The sequence below is a fragment of the Rhinopithecus bieti genome, unplaced genomic scaffold, assembly GCF_001698545.2.
Source record: "Rhinopithecus bieti isolate Rb0 unplaced genomic scaffold, ASM169854v2 scaffold_36008, whole genome shotgun sequence".
In the NCBI taxonomy this organism is placed as follows: domain Eukaryota; kingdom Metazoa; phylum Chordata; class Mammalia; order Primates; family Cercopithecidae; genus Rhinopithecus; species Rhinopithecus bieti.
In genome coordinates, this window is record NW_016816204.1 from 3,663,640 (window position 1) to 3,678,516 (window position 14,877).

General features: G+C 51.7%; 1 long non-coding RNA gene across 1 annotated transcript; it reads right to left on the reverse strand.

Moving 5' to 3' along the window:
* Window positions 1-9,340: 9,340 nt before the first annotated feature.
* LOC108516866 (uncharacterized) lies at window positions 9,341-14,396 on the reverse strand. The gene is made up of 2 exons (XR_001881942.1): window positions 14,269-14,396; window positions 9,341-9,700 (listed from the first exon to the last, which is right to left on the reverse strand). It is a non-coding gene; the product is annotated as an uncharacterized LOC108516866 (long non-coding RNA).
* Window positions 14,397-14,877: the final 481 nt, after the last annotated feature.

Sequence of the window (14,877 nt, forward strand, 5' to 3'; positions counted from 1 at the left end):
ACCTGGACCAGAAAGAAGTGAAGATCTCAGTGGCCAGGGTTGGGGTGAAACTGCTCTAAGCCTGCAGAGAGGCCAATAACTCACTCCACCTTTTTCTCCTTCCATCCCTCTCTCCTCTTTGGCCTGACTTATTTCCTGTACACCAGGAATGCAGGCTTCTGGCATGTAGCTGTAATACTTTCAAAACTTCAGGAATGGTTGCCATGGAAGAGAATGTTCTTTGGAGAGATTTTTCCAAAATACTAATGGGGAGAGGGCATGGTAATGGGACACCACTCAGGTGGGGACCTTGCACTGGGAGTGAGTTCAGAATGCCAAGTGGAATGCATGATGACAAATGGCATTTGGGCCCATGCCTCTCATAGATAAGCAGACAGATGGATGGGAGCCCCTTGGAGGACAATCAGTCCTCAGCGGGCATAAACTAAGGCTCAGAGTTGGGAGTGGAAGGCAGATGATGTGGGCTGCAGAGTAAGGAGGAAGAGAATGTGCAGACAGATCATCAAGGTCTCCAATACTAGGCAAAAAGTGGGACCTTCCCCTTGCCCTCCCCTGCAGGTGAGAACAGTGCTACAGTGATACATCCTGAGGTCACTCTTCTCCTTCTGGACCACTGAGGACCTTTTCAGCAATCTCTGACCTTATCTAACTGTGTGACCTTGGTCAACTCACTATCTCTTTCTGGGCCTGTATAATTCCACTATGACAACGAGCTAGCAGGATTATATGGTTGTTATCACACTTACAACTCTGACCTTCTGTCTGCCGGTCACAGAAAGGGGGCTATGGGAGGGACTGACTTTCCCTGGGGTCTTTGTCACTGCACTCCAGAGCCTACATGCCCCCTCCCTGAGGCCCCAGCCGTCACTGTGACCTACAGTGACATTGAAGGACGTGTTATTCTCTACCCTGCCCAATGGGCCATGTGCCAACACCTGCCTTTTCCACACGAGCCATCCGTCACTGTCTTGGTGTGTCGGTGGGAAGACGATTTCATTAGCTCCTCCCGAGCCATTCATCCCCCAGTGCAGAGACAAATGAGGTCCTCCAACCCCCATCAGCCTGGGAGAGTGCAGAGTCCTAAAGGTAGTTTCCAAAGGGGTGCCCTGTCATATCTGCTCTCTGTACAGTTCTTCTGCTGGAGGTCATAGACATTCTCCACAAGGTAGGAGACAGCCTCAGCATGGATCCCCAAAAGCTCCATCACCACATGTCACCATGCCTGAAGTCCCTACCATTAGAGGGGACACTGAGGCACTTCAGCCTCCACAAGTCTATTAAAATGCAAACACTCTGGCAGGAAGAGGAAGAGCGTGAGACTGAGAGCCAAGAGTCAAAGAGGCTCCTTTCTCTGCTGTGTGAGCTCAGGCAACTGATTTTCCCTTCCTAGGGAAATCTCAGTTTTGTCATCTTTAAAAACAGGAGTTGGTCTAGAATCTAAGATCATCTCCAAGCCCTTTGATCACTGATATGAGGTTCAACAGGGCAAACGCTGGGATTCTGAGAATGTGCCAGTATATTTGAGGGAAGGTTAGTGCTCTGGGCCCACTTTCCCAGAGGACTTGAGGCCACCAAGCACATGGTTTCAGTTTGTCAGACACAGCCAGATCCGTTAGCAAACACAGCTCTCCCCTCTAAACCATTTGGAACTTCTGGTTACTAGCCATGGCTTTAGGGGCTCTGCCAAGCAGTGGGCAGTGGACAGAGTGGATGCCAAAGCCTGTTCTGGTAAATTGGCTGATAATGGGCCTAGGGAGGAGAGAGAATTTTCTTCCCAAAGATTTTTTTTCTAGACTGTCAGGATGTGGTTCTGCCTGCTCAGCTGAGATGAGGAGTCCCTTATCTCATGATGCCCACCTCATGCATGATGCCACCTCTGGGCCACTTTTAGTTTCCCATGGGTTTAGCGAAAAAAAGAGAACCACCACTTCTCTACTTGCTTGCCCAGCCCAACAGATGGAAGCTCCTTATTTTTGGAGGGCAGAGGGAGCGGCAACTCACCTGCATGGGAACAGTGTGCAGAGAAGCTCTCACATCTCCACTAATCAAGTTGGATCCTCCATGGTTGAGTTCCAGAGAGAAAACTTTATGAGGTAGTCTGAGCTCTAGTGGGGCGAGTGGGTTGGAAGCTCCCTGAAAAGTCACTGAAGTTGAAGGTGGGACAGCTGTGCCAACCATACAATGAGGGCATTGGGTTGACTGTCGTAGGCTCAGAGTAAACAGAGATGGAGGCTTGTTTGTGTGACCCACCATGTCTTGGCCACTTCATGGAGACATGAGGCAGGATTATCTGTCTACGTAAGTGTGACCTTGGCCACCCATGCCAGCTTAGAGTGGGAGCCTCAGAAAGATTCTGTCTCAAAGAGGGGGCCACAAGCCTTAGCTAAGCACTTCTTGCAGTAATCTTCTTTCATTGGCAGCCTTGAAAGAGCAATCATAGTTTTATTAAAGGAGCTTATTGGGTCAAAATACCACAAGTACTCACCCATGCTCCACACACAGGGTCATGGGAAACTGTGAGCCACTGATCACTGATTCAGAGCATGACCCGGGCCCCAGTGAGTCCCTCAAGTGGAGCCATGCAAGACACAGCCTTATAAGACATAAGAAACTGAAAGCACACTGAGTATAAGGCCATTGTTTTTCAAGGAGGGGCCCAGGTGGTCGGTGCTCCCAGAGATCCAGAAGGGAGAGAGTCAGAGGCAGAAGGAGGGCAGTGGGGATGGCAAAGGCTCAGGGGAAGAAAAGAAGAGTGTGACTGAGGCCTGAGAGAAGGCTCGTCTGACTAGAATGAGGGCAAAGCCAGGAAGTGGAGAGGGGCCAGAGAGGGCCTTCAGGGCCTGGCTAAAGGATTTGTAGTTCGATCCTATAAGCAGAAGGAATCTCTTGAAGGCTTTTGATAACAGAAAAGGCTAGTGCTTGAGGACCCTGAGAGAACACCTAATCCAGCCCTTCATTTTAAAGGTGGAAATCCTGAGACCCAGAGTTAGGAAGGAACACACTTGAAGTTATCCAGGTTTTTTAGAACCACGGCAAGGCAGGTAAATTTAAGCCACTGACTACTCCATGCCAGAAGTAATTGTGCTCTGTGGGAAAGAGATGCACCCTGCCACCCCAGCCCTGGGGACAGGGCTTTCAACACCACATAGGCTGTGGACAGCTTCCAGCCACCCAGCTTTCATGTTAGAATCAGACAGGAGGCAGGGTATAGAGGCTTTCAGCACCACTCAAATCGTGGACAGTTCCTGTCCACTGGCTTCCCACCGGAAGGGGGTTTGTAGATGCTGCCATGGACAGCTCCTGGCCACTCAGTTTCCCCATTAGGGAGCCCAAGCCGGGGGTGAGGAAGCAGTGGGGAGAGGGGCTGGTGTGCTGACTTCTATTATCAGGGGGCCCAGATGCAAAATGAATGCCTGTCATATTTATCCTTGTCATCACTAATAATAAGTGGCCTGATTTGTCAAGCGGGGATAGATCCAAAGATGTCAATTAAGAAGAGAGAAAAGCCCAGCTGCACTGTATTTATCTGCTGTACAGATGCATGGTGACAAAAAAGAGTCCAAATCTTGGGACCTCCATGCCCCAACCCCTACCCCCCTCCCACCTTCTTTCCACCTCACTTCCCCTGCCTCATCTGCCTCCTCTTCGTCTTTTCTGCCTCCTGATCTCTCTTTTCCCGAATGTCTTGTCCCCATATTTTACGGCACTTTCATCTCTCTTCGAAACATTTATTTTATTCTCTCCTTCATGTTTTCTCTTTCTCTCTTCAACTCTCACCCCTCCCTCTCTCCTAGACCACTGGATGACTTACCATTCACTCTCACCCTTTGGTTTACCAATATCCCCTCTTTACCTCCCCCACTACATCCCTGTATCCCCCTTTCCAGGTCCCTCTCCTCCAAACCTCTGGATGCTATGACCCTTGTCTTCTGAACTGGCTTCCTCTCATAATCTCAGTTCACAAAGCATATTCTAGATTCAGAGGGTTAAATGGATGTGAACCACTGAAGGAAAATTAGAAAAGCCATAAATATGAAGGTTTTTACTTAAACTGCAAGCAGAGCCAATTTTTTAGAGGTTTTAGCTTTGAAAACTAAAATAAAATCTTAGGGAGACAGTTTGACTGGGTCCCTAAATCTAGATTAAAATCTGAACCTATGCAAAAACTTCTCAATACTGCCTTCCCTGGCCCTGAACCAGTCATGTCTGAGCCCTGAGGTCACCAGAGCAGGCCTTTTTCAGGTATCAGAGGGGCTCTAAATAGCACCAAGAATCTTCATTCTATAGCTTAGGTCTCTCCAATCAAGAAGTCACAGAGAAACGCCCCCAAAATGAAAATTGCCCCACAAAGCCATTGTACTCTAAGAGGGGTAAGAAAGGCTGTGAAGACTTGTCCATTTTGGTGCCTTTTATGGAGTTAAGGAGAGGGTGACAATGCATCATCCTGGTGGTATCCACTCACTATCATTATGAGAGATTATTGTCCTCTTTTGGAGGACACATCCCACCCAGACATCCCAAGTTGGGGTATGCATCTTTTCCTGTCTCTGCTCCACTAAGGCCATGACTTTCACTCTCTGGGCAATAGTGAAAATAGTTCCTTGGATTTGGGGGTTCTGAGTCCAGAGCTGCTTGTATAGACAGAGGTCCCCTCTTTTTGGACCTCTAGCCCCAGACTCACAACCTCTCCAGCACACAATGACTTCACATTGCAGGACACCAAGGCTGACCATTGAGATGGGGTGGAGTTGCATTCAGTCTGACTGAGATGAAGGGCTAGAGAGCAGGTCAGTCTATGGCCAGGAAGAAAAGAAAGCCATATAACCTCTGAGAGACCACTGGTCTTGCCACCTGGGCCAGAATCAGCTTCCCTGGACTTCACTAACTGGGTGTGGACAGGAGGCCCTTAAGCCACATCCCGAAATGTTCCTGCATGCATAGGGAAATGAGAAAAACTGCCCCAAACTGGTCAGAATGCTTCTCAGGTAACCACCTCACTTCCTGGTTTAATAACTGCCAATCTCATCCTCCTCTGCCTTTCCTCCATCCCCAGGGACCAGCTAAGAGCATTCCCCACTGATGTTCCTGAGCAAGAACTTTAGGCATTCCTCCAAGGTCCGAGGTTCCCCAGGCACTCTTTCTTCTTCCCAGGCTGCCTGTACCAGAGTCCAAGCCTGAGCCATCCTTAGAGTGGCATGATGACATGTAAGGCTACTCCAGTGGCCATGGTTTCTTAGGCCCTTTGGAAGTCCCCAGGGCACAGGAATCAAGTCACCTGCCTCTAGACCCAACTCTGGATGGTAATTTGTAGTTTTCAAAGTAGTTCCACATTCATGATCTTTTTTTTTCATGATCTTATTTGATCCTCATGACAGCCCTAGGAAGAGACCAAGATGTGGTTTTATCCCCACATTTCAGACAAGGAATTTGACATTCATTTTAGAGCCCGAATTAGAATTCAGATTCCTTGGCCAGGTATGGTGGCTCATGCCTATAATCTCAACACTTTGGGAGGCCAAGGCATGAGGATCACTTGAGGCCAGGAGTTCAAGACCAGCCTGGGCAACATAGCAAGACACTATCTGTATAAAAAAAAATTAATAAAATTAAATAAGATTCCAGACTCCTTGCAACATAGCAGGACACTGTCTCTACAAAACAAAATTAAATAAAAATTAAATAAGACCCCAGACTCCTTGTCCAGTGTTCCTTCCTCTGCTCCATATCTTCGGAGACTATTTCAAGGATAGTCTTGAGATCATACAATAATCACTAGATAATGTCTGAAGCTGATCTTGAGTTCTTGGGGATACAGGTGTCATAGACAAAGAAATGACTGTCACAACCAGTGCCTATGAGCAGAGACATATAAAGTCACTTGCTGCAGTTCAATTTATGCTCACAAAGTCCAGAAATGCTACATGAGCCTGTTTAACACCTCCAAGCCCCAGGAATGGCCTTATTGGCCAGGAACTGCCCACTCCATTTTTCTCTTTATTTTATTTTATATTACATTATATTATTTTCTTGAGGCAGTCTCGCTCTGTTGCCCAGGCTGGAGTGCAGTGGCATGATCTCAGCTCACTGCAATCTCCACCTCCTGGATTCAAGCAATCCTCCTGCCTCAGCCTCCTGAGAAACTGGGACCAGAGGCATGCACCATCACACCTGGCTAATTTTTGTGTATTCAGTAGAGACAGGGTTTTACTATGTGATCAGGATGGTATTGAACTCCTGACCTCAGGTGATCCTCCTGCTTCAGCCTCCCAAAGTGCTGAGATTACAGGTGTGAGCAACCACACCCGGCCGCCTGTTTAACTCCTAACGACAAAGTGGGTCACTGAAAATTACTCTGGGCTGGTAAATTGACAGTGTTTTCTACAAGCCTGCATCTTGCTCCTCCCTTTTTTACCTGTCATTGGAATAATAAAATCATAACAAAAATAAACATTCATTGGGCACATAATGTATTCAAGGCACTGGGCTAAATACTTTACAGACATCATTTCATTTATTGATCACAACAGTCCCACAGCATGGGTAGTATTATCTCCCCTTTTTCAGAGAAGTCTGAAGTTAAAGGATATTAAGTAACTTGCTCAAGGACGCAGCTTGAAAGTGGCAATCAGCACTTGAACTCAGACCTGTATTTTTCAAGTGCTGGAGCTTAGGACCAAATTCTTTGCATCTTCCTGTCTTGAGGTCCGGCCCCCAGACTGAGGCCTTGGCGAAGGTGCAGTTGGAGGCAGTTCTTCCATCAGCAGCAGACCTCAGAGTCCATCCACCTAGACTTGGCAGAAGCTGAGCAGCGCTCTACCCTCCTTTCTGGGACGTTCTCCCAGCTCAGCCACTGTAGCAGACACTGTTGGTTCTCCACCTGTATCCCTCATCCTTCGCATTTCAGGGCACACTGGCCCAACTGCCAACTGACAACATCTTTATTTATTTGCCTGAGGACTTTGACTGCTGGGTCCTCTCTACTGAAGAGAGGCCAGAAATGCCAGGGATGCCTCCTGCGAGCAGCCTTCAAGCAATGGCTGGTGAGACTTGCTACATAAATCCCCCTGCTCCCTCGCTCCTTGGGCGAGCCATGTGCTGTGCCAGCTCTCAGGTTCCCCAGCAGGACTGGGCTTTACTCACCCACCATGGGAGCTGGCTCGGTAGTGCCCCTGCTGCCTTCCTGCTGTCCCTACAGTGTTTCCCGCACTTAAACACACATCTCGGGAGTGGCTTCTGGCGGAACCCAAACGAAATCTCCCTCTTCCCACTCTCAGCAGCATCCCCAGGGAGGCCGCTGGATGAAGTTCAGACTCTAAGTTGGTGTGCAATGGCCCGCATGCTCTGGCCCTCGCCCACCTCACCTCTAAATACCCCTCTTCCCACACTTGCAAGACTCTGCTCACACCACTCCCCTACCTGAAGGCCCACCCCACAACCCCATCCCCTCCACTTGGTGAATATTACTCACCTTTCAAGACTCAGCTCGATGGTTACTTCCTTTAGGAATTCATTTCCTGGCCAGCCTCCCTCAGTAAAAGGCAATCATTCCTGCCAGGGAGCCCCAGCTGACCTGAACTTGCCGCCTGCTCCCTCGCTCCTTGGGCAGGTGCATGTGCTATCTCCATCCCTGTGACCCACCGTGAGGCTTACTGTTCCTAGGGCCACCTCTCCTACCCAGTGGTGAGCCCCTTGAGGGCAGGGGACAGTCTGATTCATCTCCCAGCTGTCAGACCAGCTCCCTAACAAGTGTGTCCTGAATGAATGACGGTGTCTCTGAGATGAGAGGAGGAAGGGCAGGCAGGAGGCAGTTGGGGTAGGCGGCTGCTGGAACTCATGGTGCAGGGTGTGTTTAGTCCCATAATGGTCTTATACCCGGCCCCCCATGCCCCAGGAGCTCAGTGGTTGGGCCCGTTGAATCCAATAGGTGCTCTGTTCTCCTCCTTTCTCTCAGCTCTGCCTGCCCTGGTCAGCGAGCCCGCATCTAATGCAGGGTCTCCCCTGTACCAGCCCCATCCCAGGTGATCAGTGGAGATAAGCTGATATTCTGGACAGAGCACCAACCTGAGTTTAAATTCCACTGACTATGGGTTCTTGAGCAAATTAAATGGCCTCTGTTTTCTCTTCTGAACCTCAGTTTACCCAACTGTAATAGGAGATGATAGACTATCTCCCCTACAGGGAAGCTGTAGGCATTTGAGATGATAACCATGAAGGGGCTGGCACATCTACTGAAAGGTGAGATGTGCAGGACATGGAAGGTGTGGAACACACTGGGCATTGAAATGTGTCAATTTCAGCCCAGTTCTCCATTTCACAGATGGGAAGCCAAGGCCCAGAGAGCAATTATTTTCCCAAAGTCACAGAGACTGTCAGGGACAGGCCTGCAGGTCTGAGTTCCTTGGCTGTGTTTGTTCCACTGCACCAAGTGGCTGATTTGGAGCCATCATTGTTTAGCTAAAAATAGTTTAAAATCTTTTCTTCCCTCTTCCCTACGGTGGGTCCTTGTGCAGAGTTTCTGAAGACTCCCCCATTCACTACCCTACCCTAGCAAGCCTGCCCCACACCTGGCTGCCCATACCTGCACACACCCCACCTTCATCAGCAAAGGTCTATCCACTCCCCAGGTTGTGGATCTCCAGGGCTGCAAGACTGAAGACACTGAGAGAGGCTGGATCCACCTGCCCTCTCTCTCCCACCATCCCCACCCATGACCCCAAGGTCTCTCAGCAAGAAGGCCAGATCCGGAGACCACCTGGAGGGCAGAGAACCCCTCATTTCCTTTGCAAATATCTGTTGCCCTCCCATGAAGCTCCAAGCTCTATGCTAAGCTTTGGGGAGCCAGAGCTAAACCAGTCATTAGATGCAACCCAAGATATTCAGGGTCAGGGTAAGTGAGGAGACAAAGCAAGCAAAGAATGAGCTCCTTATGTGAGAGTCAACACTCTTCAAGGCAAACGCCAGGAACTGTGGGAATGGGGGCAGCAGCAGGAGTGGGTGGGCACTGGCCTGGGCACACTTCCTTCAGGGCTCACAAAATTCTGAGCATCACGGGGCTTGGCAGAAAACCCCAGATCCCCCAGAAAATGCCTGTGATTGGATCAACTTGCAGAGGGGAGCCCGACTTGGTGAGAAGAAAGTAGGGGACCATCCTCTCCCCTCCCCCAGCTTCCTCTTCTTCTATCCCCCACAGCCTCAGCTCCTGCCCCTCCGCCTCTTACACCATCCTATTAATAACTTGTGATGCCATTAGCTTTTGCTGTCACCAGCAATGACAACTCAGAAGCCCCTGAGAGCTGTCTGCAAAGACACAATAAATGAGAACTCTTAATTAACACCTCCCTTAACTAAATAAATTAATTTTATGCAGTTGTGATGTCAGCAATGTGACTTGCCAATGACTGAGGCCACTTGGACAGACTTGGCAAGGGCTGCAGGGCAGGCTTAGCGGGGTGTTAAGCTCTGCGGGGTGTCAGTGGGCAGCAGGGCATGGGCGTGAGTGTCAGCCTAGCCTGGGGATGGCATCCGGGCAGGACAGCCAGGTGCCCGCATGTGGAGTTCCAGAGGGGCAGTCTGGGGACCCAGGGCCTTTCCCAGCTTTGCCTCTAACTCCTGAGTGGCATTAGGCAAGCTTCCTCCTGGGGCCTCTGTTTTCCTCGTCTGTAACACAGGTATCCTCTCTTGTCAGGCCTGCTTCTCAGGGCTGTGGAAAGGATGAGAAGACGCAGGGTAGGAAAGGGGTCATAAACTATACAGTGCCATGCATGTGTGAGAAATGCTGATGACACCACCTTCCAGCTGCCAGTCAGTGCTAGCTGGGCAATTCTGTTCTTCCCCTGACAACACACAGACAGGGTGAAATGGCCCCTGGGTCCCTGGGCATCCCTGAGCTTCCCCAAGGACACCTTGGGGACAGGAGGACTTCTTCAAGGCCATCATCCTCAGAAAGCCTTGGGTATCCACCCACTCAGCTGGTGTGCTCAGAGCAAATGAGGCCAGGACAGTAAGCCATTCCCAGTGCTCCTATTGGACAGAATCTGCACTGGCCCCAGGCTGGAGAGACCTGTGGTCCAGCCCTGAGCTGAGGTCCTGAAGCCAACCCCAGCTGTGCCCAGGCCTGACCAACTTCTTCATTCAGGATCCACATGAGCGCCCAGCCATTTCCTGAGCCAGCCCCTGACCTCAACCCCTGGCCAAACCCTGACCCAGCCCTCCCTGTCACCCTTCAGTTCCAATGCAAGTCCACATGCTCCCAACCCTAACCAAGCCTAGGACAGCCCCTTCCTCCCCCTCAGGACTACACTGTGCTCCAACCCACGTTAGCCTTGCCCTGGGAGAAAGAGAGAGGCCCCAGTGTCCCCAGCAGTTTCTACTGCAGGCACCTTCCACAAACTGCAGGGCCCTCCTGCCCACACTCTCCCCTCAGCACTTGCCTGTCATTAGCCATTCTTCCCAGTTGGCACTATTTCCAGGCATCTGCACACAGAGACATCTAGCAACTCACCAAAAGCCACACAGCACAGCTGTGCCTGGGCGAGGACTGAGATGGCCACCAAGAGATGCCTAATTCACTCACTCAGCCATTCAGTCACTCAGCAAACATGCACTGAGTACCCACATCTGTGCCAGGCCCTCGGGGTCAGCTATTGGAAAACAGACATGGCCCCAAATCTCAAGGGGCTCACGGGCTGGGCAAAGATGAGAGTTGTTCCCTGTAACTGCACCAAATAGCTTACAGTTGCTGCCTCATTCCCTCCCCGCCCCCCCGCCCCCGACACACACACTCCACCCTCCAACCTAGCAAAGTGGAGACACACCTGAAATTAGCGTAATGGGCTTGTGGGCGGGGGGTGGAGGGAGGCCCAGGACCTCTCTGTCCATCTGTGATGCTACCAGGAAAGAGGCCCTTGTTGGTGACCGTGGGAACATGCAGTGCTGCATCAGTAATTGGGTCCATGTGGGCAGGGGATGAGCAATGATGTCCCCATGTCCCCAAGTACACAGGCTGACTTGCAGTGACCCTGCCTAAAGCCCACATCTCCACAGCCGTGATGGAGTAGCAGGCAGCAGCCATTGGGCTGAGGCCGCAGGAGACCTGCCCACCAGGCCTTCCCACGTGTGGGGGCTCTGCACCAGGGCAGGATGTCAGGGAGGCTGAGGAACGGATGCCCAAGGGCTGTCCCCAGCTTCTAACATCAGCAGGTCATAGAACTTCCTGCCTCAGGTTCTTGAAATCATGGCATGCTTGACCTCAGGTACCCCTTCCATTGTGCCCCCCTCCATCCGGCTCTCCCAACTTCTTAGAAACCTCCTCAACCCCTGGCCCCTTCTGCAGAGGAGGCGGGAGGCAGTGAAATCACCGCATGAAGAGGTGGTGGATCCGAGCTCCAGTCCCCATGCAGCAGGAGCAGCTGTGTGACCTTGGGCAGGTCGCCCAGCCTCATGCGCCTCAGTGTCTCATCTAAGAAACAAGGCTGTGGGAGCCCTTCCCACAGGGTGGTGGTGACATCAGACTGCCACTGTGCTTGGCTCAGGGCTGGAGGCACAGAAGGTACCCAGGCAATGGGAGTTCCTTCATCTTCTCTCACCTGCCACACGGCCAGTCTCCCAGCACCACAGCCCCAAAGCAGCCCCCCAAATGGGAAGTGCCTTGGGGGTACCTACTGTTCCTTTGCTCACCACCCCTCCACAGCCTCCTCTTGGGGTGGTCTTCAACTTCTACTTCCCCTCCCCCACGCCCTGACATCTGCCTCCTGCTCCTCACCCCTCACACGGAGCTCTTCTGATGCCCCAAGGCCTCCAGTGCCTCCACTCACAAGGAACTGCAATGGTACAGCCCTAATCTGTGTTCCTTCTCCTGGGCCTCCATATTTTGGAAGCTGGGACTGTTGACCTAAATGTATCCAAAGAAATACTTCCTAACAGTGGCATTACGGATATTGGGCATCTTGGTAGGAGGGAGCTTTGAGAATGAGAGCCTTCTTAACACCCCTCCAATCACACCCCATGGCTCCCCTTCAGGGTAAGAGTCTTCCCTACACAGGATCAGTGGATCTGGAATAAAGCCATCAGCCACTGCCCAGCCCTGAGCATGCTTTGGAACCCACAGCCTGCTCTTGGACAGGAGGATTCAGCCACAACAGCCAGGACAGCTGCAGCTTTAAGAATAACTCCTGAGCCCAGAGAAGCACGGAGTGGAGGGGATTGATTTTTGGGTCCTCCTGGAGACTCGGATCCAAAATCAATCTGGCAATTAATAGGCAAGGTGTGAAATGGCTCTGGTTTCAGGTTCCCAGTGTCCCTGGTTGTCTTCCCCAGAGAAGGGGCCCTGTTGCCTCTGTGCTTCCTTCCAGCCCCCACGTTCTGGGGCTCTGGTGACAGCTCCACAGGAGTCCAGCTGGCTGGGCCTCTTCCAGGGCCTTGTCACCTGGACATGGCCCCAGGATAAGCTTGGCCAGCTGGCAGGGCTGGAAGGAGGGAGCAAGCAGCCTGGGTTACTGGCCAGGGAAGGGAAAGCCACTAGGGACCCTTTTAAGCCCCTCCATCTTCACTCCTACATCGCAGATAAGAAGCAGGACATGACGGGGGCTTCTGGGGACTCTAAATTTCCAGAGGGCCAGCACCATGGGGGCAAATAACTGTCCATCCTATGTCCTCCATCCACCCTGCTGACCAAGCCTGGTGCACAGGCCCTGCCCCATTGCACAGACAGGCTGCTTGAGCTCCTAAGAGTGTGTCCATCCAAGTGCCAAGTGGGTGGAATGGTCCCCAGATGCTCAGAGCGGAACTGGGTATGGGCTATGAGCCCATGGGAGAAGGTTTCTTGGCGAGGTAGGGACTCAGCTGAGGGATTGGGGTGAAACACAGAAAGGCAAAAAGGAGGAAAGTGGCATACCCAGTGAGGGATGAGTATGTGCCAAGGTCAGGGGATAAGATAAGCAGGTCACAGCACAGTGCATGACAGTAGGGGGACAGAATGGCCCACCTCAAGGGCTGGAACACAGTAGCCTTCAAGGTGTGGGCAGTTGATGTCAGCAGCCAACTCCTATCCGCCCTGCATGCCACGCTGGGGTCATCCCAGACCCATCTACATCTCTTCCTTGTTCTCCAAGAGGCCCCTCTCTCCAGCCAACGGGCCAGCTGTCCACAGCTGCATTTACAATCTCCATTATATCTCCACTGCCCAAATTTCTTTTCCTCATTTTTCTTGCTAAAAGACAGTCTTTAAAAAGGAGTCCCTGAGCTCAGCCCTTTTCCAGCCTCGTTAATTTCATGCCCCACCTCATTTGTTCCAAGGACCTACTTTCCCCTCGCCCGCTGCCTCCTTCCTCCCGCCAGCTATATTCGGATCTCTGCTCCGTCCTCCGTAACCTTGTGTGCCGCTCAGAGTTCTGCGGGTGTTTTTCTCTGCCAAGGAACTCTGGACTCAAAGGAACCGCAGAGGTCGTCTGTTCACATCCAACCCCCTCCTCATGCCCGAAACTGGAATCCCTTTTCCAGCCCAAGGTTATCTGGTCTCAGTTGCACTCCTGCAAGGACAGGCTGCTGCTCACTGCAGGGCAGCTTTAACTGAGACCAACTTCTTCCAGAAAGGTGGAACCAATCTGCCACTGATTGCCGCTTCCTCTGTTTCGTCTGAGTCAAGTCTCCCAGACAATACTGTCAGCCCCCAGGTGCAGGGCTCAGCCATCCCTTTCTTAGGAATCCCTTGGACTAAATGTCCTTTGGTTACCTAGGATGTGCAAGACACGTGACAACACACCATCCCTTGCTCACACTGCTGCTGGTGCTGAGACACTCACTCCTGCCCCTGTGCCTCCAGCAGCCACTGGGGGAGAATGGTAACCTAGAAACTTCTCTTCATTTTGAGCTGAAAATTACCTTTTGGCCCTCCCCACCCTCAGGAGCTAGCTCTGCCTTCAGCAATCACCTGGAGCAAGTGGAATTCTCCTTCCCCCAGATAGACCTTCAGATCCTTGAGAACTCCATCATGTTCCTTTCAAGTCCTGCCCTGGCCTGACTCTGCAGCCCAGGCACCACCCACTCCTCTCCAAAAGACACAGGGCAATTCACCAACATTTATCCAAGGGTAGGGTTCCTCACTTGGGCTGTGGTCTATGCACAGCCAGACCGATGTCAACAGTTAACGCAACTCAAACCTGTACAGGGCTTTGGCGGCTGCTCACAGTATCAGTTCGTGTGAAGTCAACAAACGTTCCCAAGTAGATTTTGCACAACCTTCCCTCAAGTTGAGCCACTGGCCCTTCATACCTAGCTGGCAGACTTCACATTTCTCTCTGTTGAATCCCATTTCTTCATTTCACTCAGGTGTCCCAGCCTGCAGAAATTCTTTGGGGACCTGTTTTGGCTTCTCTTGGGTGGGCTGTCCCTCTCAGCCTGGTGACATGCCCAGACTGGATCATCAGAGGCTGTCTCTAGCAGGGTAATTGTGAAGAGAGAACCCTGGGGCCCCTGGAAACATATTGTCACCCCAACCCCACCCAACCACCTTGGCTTGCCAGGGGAAGGAGTTTACTGTGGTTCTGCAGTTTCATAAACTGGTTTGGTGGAGTGGGAGTGCGGGGGTTGGCAAACAGAGACCCCAGCCCCTCAGCACAACACCAAAGTGAGCCAAGGCCTCTGAGTCTGATCCCAACCTGCTACTGTCCACAGGTCCAGCAAGAGGTGCCGGGAGCCCAGGAAGCAGGTGGAAAACCTGGGGGCATGGGCAACTTTGAGGGTACAGAGAGGCCACGAGGGACCAAGGTCTGGGGGATCAACTGTTCCTGGCTGCCAGGGAGATATAACCCCCAAACGAGTGCCCAGACCTCAACAGAAGCTGTCTCTCCTCCTCCCTCTGGTTCTTGCTGGGCGAGGGCC